Source organism: Sarcophilus harrisii, chromosome 6 (genome assembly GCF_902635505.1).
Source record: "Sarcophilus harrisii chromosome 6, mSarHar1.11, whole genome shotgun sequence".
NCBI lineage: Eukaryota > Metazoa > Chordata > Mammalia > Dasyuromorphia > Dasyuridae > Sarcophilus > Sarcophilus harrisii.
The window spans coordinates 98,931,998-98,947,296 of NC_045431.1; the positions used below are offsets into that span (position 1 = coordinate 98,931,998).

At 36.4% G+C, this 15,299-nt stretch overlaps 1 protein-coding gene across 3 annotated transcripts in view; it reads right to left on the bottom strand.

Moving 5' to 3' along the window:
* MFAP3L (microfibril associated protein 3 like) overlaps positions 1-15,299 on the bottom strand; it is a 69,638-nt gene that overhangs the window by 18,131 nt on the left and 36,208 nt on the right. The window lies entirely within an intron of this gene.

A 15,299-nucleotide genomic window follows, 5' to 3' on the forward strand; every position in this document is an offset into this window, starting at 1 on the left:
AAACTAGTTGAAATCTGTGAGTGGAGAGAGTTTTCTTGCTGGAAGTCTCCTACTCTGAGGATATGGCAGATCCTAATGGTATTTACATATAATATATGTAGTCTTCTTGTTGGTACTGAACAAAGCATGCAATTCTTGGGGAAAAAAGAATTAAAGAGAAATCTGTAATTTCATGACTGCACCTGTTATGGAGCTTTCATAGTTGATGACAGGTTCTACAGGAATCTAGGCATAAAAATGCACCTGTTGTGTGACCGGTTGCACATGCTCTTCTAGACCCTCCCCCTAAGCCTCCTGGGAAGCTTCCTGAGAATATCAGGAAAGCTATTTCCTTTATCAGAAGTAGCAAAAATAATTTAACATAATATTCAGACTATAACACAGAAAAATAGCTCTGTGTGTATGTGTGTGTGTGTGTATGTGTGTAGGGAGAGGGATCAGTGGAATTTTCTGCATATGATCCATAGTTATTCTGCATTCCCTTAAAGTTTCCCCAAAAGGAGTAGGTGGCAGAAGGTGGGTTCTTTTAAGATAATATAACATTGGCAAAAATATAGGTTGCAGTTATTCTTCAAATCTAGCTTGTTCAAAACCTAAGTGTAGCTTATAATTATAATCTTAGTAAGAGAGCAAAGAGGAAAAGTGATGAAGGCAATGAAAACATTGACAAAAAAATGAATAAAACATCTTTAATTCAAATATAAAAAATCATTCATATTAAATAATTTTAATACAATATTTTAGTGTTATTTTTCAGGGTTTTTCTATATATTTTTTCCTTTCAAAGAGATATTTTAATTTTAATAATTGAATAATTTCACCTCAAAAGATAGGCAAAAGTTATTGTTCTTTTGGATCTGCATTTGAATCCCCTAGCTGCCAACTTGTGTGACCTTCTATGGGACTTAGCTTCCTTATCTGTAAAATGAAGGTGTTGCACTAGGTGACCTCTCCACTCCCTTCTAGTCCTAAAATCTACCAATTGGAAAATGTATGACTGCCAAACCTGGTCACAGTCATCTTTGAAAGACTTTGAAGAACTTCAAAGATTATGAAACTGAAAGATAAGGAAGGAGAGGTATTGTAAAATAAAGGATGATGTTCTGATTTTTTTCTTTTAAAGGGAAGTAGTTTTTGAGTGGAGTCCTCAAACTATAGCACAGTAGGGTTGGCTTTGATTCTGGGAAAAATGCTAGGACTTTTTAAAATGATGGTTTGTGAACATGTACAAAAGGAAGCAATGATCACAAAGAGAAAACAAAGTCCAAAGTCAAGTCATCAAGAACTTACTAAGCAAAGCACCTACTATGTGCCAGACAGGATACAGCGCCAGTCTTGGAGTTACTGGCCTTGGTCACTTTCAAACTGAATGATACTGGGCAAATTACTTAATCCTCTTTGTCTCAGTTTCCTTATCTGTAAAATGGGCTAGAAAAGAAAATGGCAAACTACTCCAAGAATCTCTGCCAAGAAAACCCCAAATAGGGTCATGAAGAATTGGACACAACTGAAAATGGCTAAACAACAAAAATGTGCCAGGGCAAATTTTAAATGCATCAAGAAATTTAAGGTAGTCTAGTAATGCCACAATAACCTCATTTTCTCCTTTTGGAAACATTAATGGACTGATAAGATTAGGGGAATGCTGCCAGTAACATTTATATAGATTTTTAGCAAAAGAGTTAACCTATTTCTCTCAGTACTGTTATTGTGGCCAACACAGAGATAGGTAGACTAAAAGATGGAAGGTTCAAGACTGGTTTGATGACCATACCCAAAGTGTAGTCAGATAGTAGAGTATTTTATGGAGATGTTTAACATTTTTACAAATGATTGGATAAAAGTATAGTTTACATGCTTATCAAATTTCCAGATGAAAACTGATAATATCTGGATGATGGAACCATGATCTTGGCAGGCCAGAACACTGAGCTGAATATCTTAGTCCCATCCAGTTTTAACTCTATAACCCTATGAGTCAGAGAAGATGGAGTTTGATGGAGATAAATGTCCCATATGTGAATGTTCAATTTAAGAAGTTTAAAATTTCTACAAGTACAAGATGGGGATGGTCCCACTGAGTAATAATGTGTGACCCATCTCAAAGAGATCTAGGGATTTTAATGGCCTGCAAGTTAAATATAAACCAATAGCATGAATTCATGAGATCACAGATTTGAAGCTGGGGGCAACATCTGAGATAACTTAATCTAATTGCCTTCTTTTACAGTTAAGGAAACCGAGCCCCAGAGAGACTAATGCCAGAGGCAGAATTTGAAACCAAGTTTTCCGAGTCTAAAACCTGTGCTCATCCCACTGTACCTGTCAAAAATGAAAAAAGAAAGCCAATGTGATCTGAGGCTGCACTAAGAAAGAGAAAGTATCCAGAAAGAGACTGCATATGGAGGATGGTGGTTTTTTCTAAAAGCTAAATTTTAAAGGGTAATGGAAAGTCTCCAGGTTGTGCTATAAAGGGATCTCCTGAAAGGGCTGAGAATGGTTTATCCTGGAGAAGACAGGGTGACAAGGTAGCCATCTTTAAGGACTGAAGGTTGGCAGAGGAAAAGAGGAATTGTCTTCATTAGGTTTTATTCTAAAGGACAGAAATACAGGTGATAGGGAGGGGATACAAAGAGACAAACTTGGACATTACATAAAGAAAAATTTCCTAATAAGTTTCTAGTAAGTGGAGCTACTCAAGAATGAATGGTTAACATACAACATAATAGTTTATATGCCATTTTATAGAGTTTTTATGAAGCAAAAAGCACTCGCTCTTTATGATAACCCTGTAAGATAAGAGCTCTTATTTACTTTATTTAATAAATGAATCTATTTAACACATGCCAGTCAGTTGATCAATGAACATTTAAGTGACTTGCCCGAAGTCAAATGGCTACTAAGGATCTGAGGCAATATTCAAATTCAAGTCTTCCTTCCTTGAAGTTCAGCACTCTATTTGCTGTGCTATTGTGAACAATATTGCCTGTGTAAACAAAGGAAATAAGTTCTTCATCACTATAGGTCTTCAAGTCAGGGTAGGATGGGCTCTGGCTGTAGATGTCGTACAAAGGATTCTTGGGCAATTCAATTCAATTCACTCATTCATTCAGTTCTACAAATTTTTATTATATGAACATGCTTGGGCAAGGCACATGGGATACAAAGACTAAAATGAAGAGTCCCTGACCTCTGTAAGCTTACCTTCTAGAGACTAGACATAGAAACACATAGAAATAAATATTGATGGTCTCTTACAAGTTTGGGTTTCCTCAGATCCCAGTTCAAGACTGGATGTAAATATGAGGAAGATGTCCACACTAATATTCTATTTCCTGACAAGTCCCCTCACAAAAATCACCTCACCTAATATTCATTTCAACTTGGTGGTAAACTATCTTGCAAAGGGCTAGATTTATATATGAAATACCCCATAGGCTAGTTAAATAATATTTTTATTGTCTTGGTTCTTTTAGCATGTGGATCCAAAATCATCCCTGATATACAAACAACCCTCTTGCAAACAATGAATGGAGATTCTCTGGTCCTATCATTAGGAAGAAGATAGAAGAATTCCTTTTTGTTTCTCTGTAGCAGCAGTATGGCCAGGGGAATGGGGAGAAGAGAGAAACATTTCTGCCAGAGGTCAAATATCAAGTTGGAACTAGGAACACATTTAAGCTATTGACAAACAAGGAGGCAATCTGGAGCTATCGACCAGGGCATTTGTTGGCAACTCAAGTTAAAAGACAAGAAGACTCTGGAGCCATTTTCTTTTCATAATTCCCATCCAATAACCTTCCCAGATGCTAATTCCTGCCAAATGAGTGATGAATCATAAATTAGGGTGAGTTTCCTAAATTAGCTCACCAAGGCCTACTACTCTACAACAGAGATTTAATGATGGAAGGGTCTTTTGAGGTCATTTAGTCCAAGGCTTATTTTTCAGTTGAACAAACATGGTCAGTGAATTGCCCAGTGTTATACTTAGTACATAAACCGCACAGTCAGGATTTGAACCCATATTCTCTGATCTCAAATGTAGCATTATTTATATTTTACCATCGGGTCCCCCATAATATAACTGGAAAAAAAATTTGTAAGTAGAACAAACTAGCATTAATTATCTGAGAACTTAACCACATACTTAAGGGCAAGCATACTGTATTCTAATACTACAAAAATACTACAATACTACTACAAATACTAATACTACTACTACTAAAAAAACAACCCACACAGAGTCTTCACTCACACAGAAAGACTGTGTGGGAAGTGGGCTTCATCTTGTAAATGTGAAACTCATTCCACTCTATGATTTTGCACATTTCATTGGAAGTCAGTAGGTTCTTCCCTCAAGAAAAGATTCCTTGGCTTTCTTCAAAAACTGCCACTTCCTATAGGAAGTTTTCCTTGATTTCCCTTAGTTCTTAATGTTTACTCCCTTTTGCCAATTGTATTATACTTACCTAAAAGCAAGCAAGAGATGATAGATTTAGATTTGTGAGAGATTTATTTCATTTAGTCTAATTCTCTCCATTTCCAGATGAGGTAATTGAGGCACAGGGGGGTTTAAGTGACAGGCCCAAGGTAACACTGTTCTGTGGAATAGGGTTTCACAAACAGGTCCTCTGACTCTGAATCCAAGCAAGCTACTTAACATATATAATAGCACTCACTTTAAAGACTGGGTGGTTTTCCTCACAGGACACAATTGTTCCCAAGTTCATTTACCATTCAGATATTTTCTTTTCCCTTTCCCCATTTGAAATGTGGTCTTTATGTCTGTTCCTGAGAACTCAAAGCACTCATTGTCTATGGCAATTCATTGTATTGCCTTATTATTGCTGCTTCAAATTATTATCTAACTTTTCATGCATTTATGGCTCTTCGTCCACTGAAACTGAAAATCTCTCTGATGGGCAGGAAAGCACATCTGTATTCCATAGGTTCAAGGCTTATTCTCTTGCAACAAAGGAACGTGTGGGCTGACTACCCTTCATTTACCTAACAGATTTATTCCAGAGAAGTCATATAACAAATTTGGGTAAATTAAATTACATTTTAAATATTCAAAGGAAGCTTATAACCTTTTTGGGGGGAATGAAGCTATCCCAGTGTGATGCAAATAAGATACCCCAATGTGTTTTGTTCTTTGGGGACACATACACAAAACACACACACACACATACACAAGAGGCAGAGTCTCTGAGATAAAGAGAGTAAATGGAGTGTTTAATTTTCTCTTTATTTTTAAAAGAAAGAATAGGGGGAGTGGTTTTTTCCCCCAGAACTAAAGTGTGGATGTGCATATTAAGGTTAAAAGCAACAGTATGTAAATTCCAGTGTCAGAAGACTGCAAGTTGAAAAAATCTTATACTTCTTAAGCCAAACATAACAAATACCAAATACCTATTCTCCCCATTAAAGCCATTAAACCTCTAGGACTTTCCAATGTTATAAAAAGGTGTACTTCTATTACAACATTATCTCTTCTCCATCCCCAGAAGAATATAAGCTCCAAGAAGGTGAGAATTGTTTTTTATTAAGTCTTTGTATCCTCAAGGCCTATCAAGTAAGATGGGTGCTTAATAAAAATTTAAAGAATTGAGTGAAAGTGATGTACCATCTGAAGAGCTTTTAAGAAAGAAGCTTTCTTTTTAAAAATATTTTTAGGTTGTCCTTGTGGTTGAGTTGTTTCATCTGTGCATGACTAGTCCTGACCCCATCTGGGGTTTTCTTAGCAAAAAATATGGGACTGGTTGGCCATTTCTTTCTCCAGATCATTTTATAGATCAGGAACTGAGGCAAACAGGGTTAAGTGTCTTATAAGTGTCTGAGGTGACTCCAGGCCCAATACTCTTTTATCCACTGTGCCCATTTGGGGTTACAGAATCATCCAAAATATTGTATCTTTTATATGGTGAGAATGTTTTGAATTCTCCTTGATGCATTAATAATTCCATGAAATTTATTCAGTGTTTCTTTCTATATGAATCATTTTAGGAATTAATATTTTAGGAAAGAAAATCTGTATGATACTTTTTCCTGAGTTTGGTCTGTCTGGTTCAATCAATTTTTAATGCTAACATGCATACATAGATTGTTTTTGCATCTAGCTTTGTCTGATGCAACACATTCTTCCAAAAACAATTAACTTTGTGAATAGGATATTAGTCTTATCAGTGAAGATAGACTTTTCTCCTTGCCTCTGACTAATCTCCTTAAAAGATAACTGTTCAGAGAAAAGTAATCTGAATGCTTCGCTGGCATAAAGTATAATTTTCCTTAGACAATTAATTTAATAGTTGCAAAGATATAATTTTTCAGACCCAAATAAATGCAGAAGTAGAAATGTGAAAAATAGGGTAGAAAATAATGATTTACTATGAAGAGTTACCATATCTGATGTTTAATTATAGTATGGATATGATGCCAGACTCAAATGCAAGCTCATGAAATTCTAACCGAGATAGTTACTTCTTCTAGTGTGACATTTGTGTCTGCTACAGGGTAATGGATTTTTTTTATAATAGCAGTTAGCAAAGACCATTCACTAAGGCAAGGCAGCTAAATTGGCCCAGTGGATAGAGAGCCAGCTTTGGAGTCAAGAGGACCTTACTGTGTGACTCTGGGCAAGTCATTTAATCCTATTTGCCTCAGCTTCTTTATCTTTAAGAAAAGATAAAAAAGGAAATGTCAAACCATTCTAATGTTTTTGCCAAGAAAATTTCAAATAGGATAATGAAGAGACCCATGATTGAAATGACTCAGTTCACTAAGGCAATGGTTCTCAAAATGTGGTTTAGAGATCCATGAGGGCCTTACCCCAAGATTTTAGGGGGTTCATGAGATCAAAACTATTTTCATAATAAAACCAAAACATTTTAATTTTTAATACAGTAAGTATCAATAGACATAACATACAAAAACAAAAGCTCAGCTTTTAAGAGAACCATCAGACTCAATCATGGAAGGGATGGATCAGTAAGAGGAGGAGAAAGAAGAGCTATGCTAATGAAATCAAAGAAATACTACTCTAACATTACTGTAATTTCTTACAGAAAATTTAGGGAGTTGCCCAGATGTGTTGCAATCTACATCAGAGAAGGGAATACTCATTTCATTGAGATCATAAACTCATCAAAATAGCCCATGTAGCAGTTATTTTATTCTCTTTAAGTAACTGCAATTTTTTTTTGTCCATTAGCATGTTCATTATGAAAACCAATTCTTAATTATTCATAATCAGTGAAGGTAGTGAGGTCTATGTCTGAATAATGGAAATACTTAAGTAATCCTGAGACTACCCTTTAAAATAAAAATTCATCATTTTTTCTCAGCAAGTCTTTAATCTAGGGGTTCTTATTTTGAAAGAAATATTTTGGTATCAATAACTATATTTCAATGGTATTGATTTCTTTTGTAAACCCAATTATTTTATTTCATGCATTTAATAACATTGAGAGGTAGTGTATGACACAAAAAGGTACAGAACCCCTACTTAAATCAGAAGGGCTAATGAGATAAAATGATATAGTATTTGTAAAGAGCTTAGCACAGTTCCTGGCACATACGGGGCATAATATAGCAAAGCTTATTTCCTTTCCCTTTCTCCTACCAAGTGCCAATGTCCCTTAACAACTCACATTCAATCTACATTATATGCCAGATATGTTAATAGTGCTTTAGATGAATGTTTACATATGTGTAAAAGTATATATATGTATATATATATCTATATCTGTTTATGTATGTATATATACACACTTTTATATGTGTATAATGATCCTTCTGCAGGGACTATTTGTGTCCAGCCTGTGACAAAGTGGTCTACTCAGCCACAGTTGGACACAATGTAACTCGATTTTAATAATGTCATTTTGGTCCTTTTTAAAAAGAGAGAACAATCAACCAACATACACACACACATATATACCCCAATATATTTATATACAATATGTGCTCAAGTATAGCTTGTTTGGGGAGGTGGGGAGGATGAAGGGAGGAAAATAAGAGTAAAAAATATACAGTAAAAAAAATACAGTAGACAGCAAAAGAATAATTTACAAGGAAGCAAAGAAAAGGATAGTCATGAACACAATCTTTTCTATTATTATATATGTTTTTTTTGAAATGGAAATTTATTGTTACATTTTTTGAATCCACCCTAAAGTTCTGCTGGGCACTTGAAAAATTTTTTTTGTTTTGTTTATTTCACTTTATCTCTCCCCAATAAAATGTGAGCTCTTGGAGAGCTGGGACTATTCTGTTTGTATTTCTAACACTCAGAACAGTACTGTGCACATAATATATAGTCTGTCTTTCTTCCTCTCTCTCCTATTTTTCCTTTCTTTTTCTTTCCCTTTCTTCTTATACAGGAAGTACCTAATATATCCTTCCTTCCCTCCTTTTTTCTTTCCTTTTATTTTTCCTTTTCTTCCTTTTTCTTTCTTTGTTTCTTCTTTCCTGTCCTCCTTCCTTTTTTTGTCAATGCAGAAAAAAATGATAGTAAATAATTCCCATCTCCTAACCCACTAAATGTCCCTAATTATACCTATTATTGCTTTCACATTATGAATTACAAAGTTGATCTGAAGGATCATTGTTCATGTTGCCAGTCCTGGATTTTGCTGTTTGTCCCAGACTCTAGAGTCACAAGCTATGTCTCTGCTCCAAAACAAATGTTCTTTCCTCTCTATCCTGGTGCTTTAATTCTATTTCCTTGATTCATCCCTTTGCTTATCATCTGAGGGAAGTGCTAACATTAAACTAAGTGTGTGAAAGTCAGGCAAGAGTTAGCTTTTTTTCCCCTACTATGTTATGTTTTTGTTTCATAAATTAATAAATTAAATAAAAAAGAAAGTCAGGCAAGAACATGGAGGTAGGGAAGCAGGAATATAATGGACAAACAGTCCTTCAAATATCTGGGAGTAGTTCTTATGATGTAATAGGTACTCTGTGACTACTCTGTGTTAGGTTCCATGAAACATCCTAAGACCCTGATGCTGTTCTTTTATTTCACTCTCTGTCAAAAAAAGCATTGAAAAATCATTAAAGTTGGGGATATTCCAGCACCACCTCAATGCTGGATCCTTTTGGCAATATATTTTGTAATTAACTATGGGCACATTCTTTGAGAGAACTTATAGAAAGAAAAAAAAAGAAAAACCAATGAGAGCAATGGGAAGATTAGTGAAATTATGCCTGAATGAAAAGAGGGTTCAGGGTCCTAGGCTATCTCCATCGGAGTGTGAAAGAAAGGAGTGATGGTGATCTGACACAGCCATCTTGCTGCTTCAGTTAAGCAAGTCATCCTTTCTCATTTCCAATCCAAACTAATGATGGCGGATCACAGAATCTTTCTCAGAATAGGGAGTGTGGCCAGAATTTTGTAACCATTTCTCTATTTCTGAATCAGCACCTTCCTCTCTAAGTCAGCGTTGTCAATCACTCACAGAGGGGCTTTATCAGATTAACCAATAAATGAAACAAACATTTACAAAGCACCAGTTCCCATGTGCTAGGTGCTGACTAGATACTGGGAAGATATCAAAGACATGAGTGAAATTCTGCCTGTCCTCAAGGAGCTTATATTTTATTTATTAAAGAGCTGAACTGAAAACAGCCGAGTTAGGGTTCTTCCTATCCTGTATCAATAATACAGCAATAATATTCTCCAAAAGACTCAGGATTTCATCAGCATGGGGGCTGGGCTATTTCCACTCAGGAAGAATATAAACCTTTCCACGACTTTATAGATGGGTTTCATGATTTGATGAGACCCAAAACATTGCTCACTCAGTGGTCAACTTTTTGGGTGAAAAGCCCTCTCTGAGCTTGACTAGCCTGGTTCTCAGGTGACAGACAGTCTTTCACTGAGGCCATATCTGAAGGCTTTTCCAGCTTGTTCCAATATGCCAGGCTCTGCTGACACAGCCTTTGTGAACCCAGGGGACACTCCCTTACCACCAGGAGGTATCAGGAGGCTTTTAGTTTGTGTCTCTGTCATATGTATATCCCAACTAAAATCACAATATCCGCTAAATACTTAAACTATATCAACAACTTTAGATCAATATTGTGATGTCAATAATTTATTATCAATATCAAATTATTCTAACTATTTAAGTGTGGGCCAAGAAAAGATTTGGGAGGCAAAAGACATAGGAATAGCAGCTTCTAGATAGATCAGAAACAAGGTGCCTCTCCTAGATGGTGGTATCCAGGATCCCTCACTCCCCCCACTGATTCTCAAATGATTATTATTTATTATTAAATATTAAACTTCTGTCTGAATTTTGCCTTAAAATTAAAATCTATATCCATTCATTCATTTAACACCTGGAGACCTCAGTTTGCTCATTTAGAAAATGAGAAGATTGTAACAATATAACCAAAATAACCACTTTATGATAACAAAGTACTTCTTACACATGTTCTTTTTTGAGCCTTACAGTAACACTGTGAAAGAGATGCTATGGTTTGTGATTCCAGTCTGATTTCTCTACTCTGTTCTTCCTTTTATCTTTTGTTCGAAGAAATTATAAGCTCCTGGCTTGGTCCCAAATTTAGTGGAATTTGTAAGTGATAATATTCTATATAAATATGTATATACATTCAGGACTTTTTGTTTTGTTCTGGGGGAGGAAGAGACTAACATGTACATATGCATATATACTTAGGCATATATATATGTGTGTATATACAGACACACATAAATATACATGTATACACACATATATACACATATTTACAACCTTTTATACTGACTTTGGAAAATATAATACACACAAGCATGTATGTATGTATACCTATGCCTACATATATGCATATGTATAATTTTAAACATACACATATAAACATACTACCTTTTATACTGGCCTTGGAAAATATCGATTTATATCTCTCTCTGAATGTGCATATCTATATGTATACATACACACATGTGTATATACATTTTATCTTTTCATATTATTTCACACTATTTACATAATCACATGCAATTATAATGGCTAACTAGGACATCAGGTGCAAGGTCATACCTTGGGCAGGACATTAGAACTGAAAGGCTTGCTTCGGAGAGGCTTGCTTCGGAGAGGTCACCTAATCTAATCTCTTCAATTTTTACTTGTGAGGAACTTAATACTATCTTTGTTGTGATAAGCAAGTTGGAGACTGATTATACCCATGAACAGACCAATAGCTTATAAACCCTGAAACAAGACCAATATTGATTAACTACTTGATTGTTTTACACATTAAGACCAGTCAGGGGGAGGTTACTAATAAAAATGAAGCTAAATGTCACTGCTACAAAAATGCATTCCTCTTAGAGAACTTTGATCCTCCTGTTCTTCCCATTCATTGGGTCGCGGAATTACAGAGCAGGGAGGCTTTTGGAGAGCTAGTCTTCACTGCACAGAGTAGTCCAAGCAAGGTGGTCTTTCTATTCTAGGTCTCCTTGCTTTTTACCTTGATTATAAATATATGGAATGAAAGAGCAAAGTAATGTGGGGCAGATTCATAATTTTATAGTAGGCTCATTAGTCTGAGGAAAGCTCTGGTGACTGATACATCCTTCCTTCCCTGGAGAGAGGTTTTGGACCTCATAGTTCCCACAATTCCCAATGCCCAGGGATAACCTTGGCTGTAGTATCCATGTGGGCGGTGAATCCAGGCCTGAATCCTATTCTCCTTGTTTCAGTGAGGGCAGTAGCCCCAGCAGTGACCCGGCCTGAAGTAGACTTGGAGAAGAAGCAGGGCCGGAGTGTGTGTGAGGCTGAATGTGTGTGGGAAGAGTTCCCAGTCACTATGGTAACTAGGCATGTGTGATGTCACTTCCTGCTGGGACTATGAAGATTAGGGTAGGGGATGAATTTATTGGAGTTGGTAAAGTTTCTCTAAAGACACTGCCTCTGTTACTGACTGACTGGGTATCTGAGCCTCTTTTTCTGTAAAATGAAGGGGATGAGCCAGATGATGTCGACCTGTCCAGCTATAACACTGCCCTGAGACACCAGGTAAGGGTCCTAATGATCGATTGTTCTAAACCTTGAAGATTTAAGAGGTCCCAGTCTTGATAGGTGGAGGTCAGTGCAAGAACCACCTGCTTATCAGACCACCCAAAAGTGCAGCAGGAGCCAAGCCCAGGCCTGGTACAAAGTCCCGGGACAAAATTCTGCTTGTAGTTGTCATTCAATACCTCTGATACCTCACCCTACAAGGAAGATGAGACCAGACAAGCATGAGCTCTGGAAAGGTTCTACCAAGCTAGAAAGACTGGTAATGGAACCATGTCTGCCCGCAGAGGATGGAGCAATCTAACTGAGAGATATATTCAGAACTAGGTTGGATGTGATAGGTTTTTTTTTGGCCATAGAAAAGACTTTTTACTAAGCTTTATAAGTGTTATAATCTATGTTAGTACATAATTACTATGTTAATTAGTAAGCATGTTCATACTTAGGGTAAAATCTTTTAAGTAGAGAATTAATTTAAAAAATATTATTAAGTATCTACTGTAATGTTGCTGTGGTTCAGACATTTTTCAGTTGTTTTGATTCTTTGTGATCCCATTTGGAGTTTTCTTGGCAATGATATTGAAGCGGTTTGCCATTTTTTTTCTCCAGCTCATTTTACAAATGAAGAAACTAAGGCAAACAGAGTTAAGTGACTTGCCAGGGTCACACAGTAAATTATCTGAGGCCAGATTTGAACTCAGGTGTCCCTGACTTCAAGTCTAATGCTTTTTCCAGTGCCATCTGGTTGCCATGAAGCCAAGTTCTAGGGGACATATATTATCAAAGTGAGATAGTAACTGTCTTTAAGGTCCTTATGTTCTCCTGGGAGGAAATAATTCTATGTAAGTTGAGAGCACCTAAGAAGAGGAAGTCCAGGAGTAGTATTTTGACAAAAGGAAGTATGAATTTCATACTGAATACAGAGTTTCCAACTTTGGTCAATTTAACTGGAGTAATGTAATTTTTAAGAACTATTGCTATCCCGTATAGACATCTGAAATCTTAAAACAGAGTACTTTTGCACAACAACCCTGCCAAGTAGATAACCCAAGTATAATATTACTACATTGAATGTATGAGGAAATTGAGGATCAGAGAAGTTATTTCACACCTGGGTTTCCTTATTCCAGGTCCTGTGTATTTCTTCCATTGGAAACTTCAACCATCTAGAACCCTGATAGAAACCCAAAACTTAGGAGTCCTACTCATAAGATTAAAACAACATGAATTTATTTCTTGAGGGGACCTTAGTGGTCATCTACTTCAATGCCTTCATTTAACAGGTGAGGAACCTAAGACCAAGAGACTGTGATAGAGTCAGGATTTGAAACTAGAACCTTGTGATTCTAATGCCAGCAATCTTTCCACCATATGAAGCTGCCCTCCAAATAAGCTTCCAAAGCTGGTTGTAAATAGGATGTATTATTATTATTATAGGATTATTAGATTTATAAAGCAGTATTTACAAGAGAGAAGGCAGAAAGATTATCAACTTAGAAAAGCAAAGTAAGAGGAGGCTATTTTCTGTTGGGTTAAACAACTCTGTATATCATACAAATCTGAATATCCCGTCAGCATCACTGAATTCATTCTAGAAAAACTTACAAAACCCCAACAAAATGAAAAATCATTCATTATGCAAGGGAATGGGAAGCAAATTGGTCCAAAAATCTCATTTTATACATGATGACTATTGCTGTGATTCAGTCATTTTTCAGTCATGTCTGACTCTTTGTAATTCCAATTAGAGTTTTCTTGGCAAAAATACTACAGTGGTTTGCTATTTTCTTCTGCAGTTCATTTTACAGATAAAGAAACCAAGGCAAACAAGGTTAAATGACTTGCCAGGGTCCCACAGCTAGTAAGTATCTGAGGTCAGATTTGAACTCGTGTTTTTCGACTTTAAGCCTAGCTCTGTATCCACTGTGCCATCTAGCTGTCCATGCAGCTCAAGATTTTACAAATAGGAAGTAGCAGCACAAAGTCAGATCCTCATTTGCTGTACAGAACTCATTTGTACAATGTTGTTTACCTGTCTCCCCTATCAGATTATGAGTTTCTTGAGAGCAGGGGACTGATTTGTGGTCTCTTTATATCCCCAACATTTAGCACAATGTCTGACTGGTCCACAATAGGTGCCTAATAAATGCTAGCTGATTGAAATTTTCAAGTTTATTTTCAAAAGCCCTTATTCCATCAGGGCTGAAATTGTGATCTATCTAAAGTAGAGAAAAATAGAATTAAAGAGATGCTACAATATTCATGTCAGTGTCTGTATCCATATTGCGATATAATGATGATGATGATAATGATGATAACTGGCACCTATTATGTGCCAGACACTGTGCTAAATACTTTACAAATTTTCATTTTAATACCTCTGGAAAAACAGGTGCTATTAATAATTTGATTTTTGAGTTAAGGAAATTGAGGCAAACAAAGGTTAGAAGTGACTTGATCAGTCACACCGCTGATGCTGAATTTGAGCACAGGGTCTTTCTGACTCCATGCACTTTGGTGGCACCTGAGAACAGCTGAGCCTTGGTAATTGGTAGACTTCAGAAAAGTTTACTCTCTATCTGCCTTTGCATCTATACTAAAGAGAAGACATGAATCAAAAGAGAGGTAGAGATCAATATAATAATAATGTATAGCTCTGTGAAGCTATTTCACATGTAATCAACAACTTTGACCCTCACAGAACCCTTGTGAGATGATAGCATAAATGTTATTATTCATATTTTACAGATGAGGAAATTGGGACTCAAAGTAGTTAACAGGCTTGCCTCAGGTCAGGCAGCTAATAATTGATGGAGCCCAGGTCTTCAGTCTAGTAGTTCAGTGCCCTTCTCAATATAATAGATTAGCTCTCTCTCTGGAATAATCTTGCCTTTGTCATTTAACCAATGGACTTGTACAGTCTTGGAGAGATTATTTCACCACTCTGGATATCAATGTACTCATTTGTAAAATAAAGGGGCTGGACTAGGGATCTTAAGATCCCTTCAAGTTATGAGGTCTGTGGCTCTAGTGAGTCAGTCAAACACGAGACAATAACCATTTATTAAATGCCTACTACACGCCAGGCACTGTGCTAAACACTGGACATAAACAGAGGCAAAAGACAGTTGTTGTCCTGAAGGGGTTCACAGTCTTATGGGGGTGCACAACATGTAACAAATTATTGATTCTCCTTTGTTCTCGAAGAGGACCATGACATCAGGGAGATGATGCCATGACACACAAATGAATTGGATTTAAGTGAAGGAGGGCTAT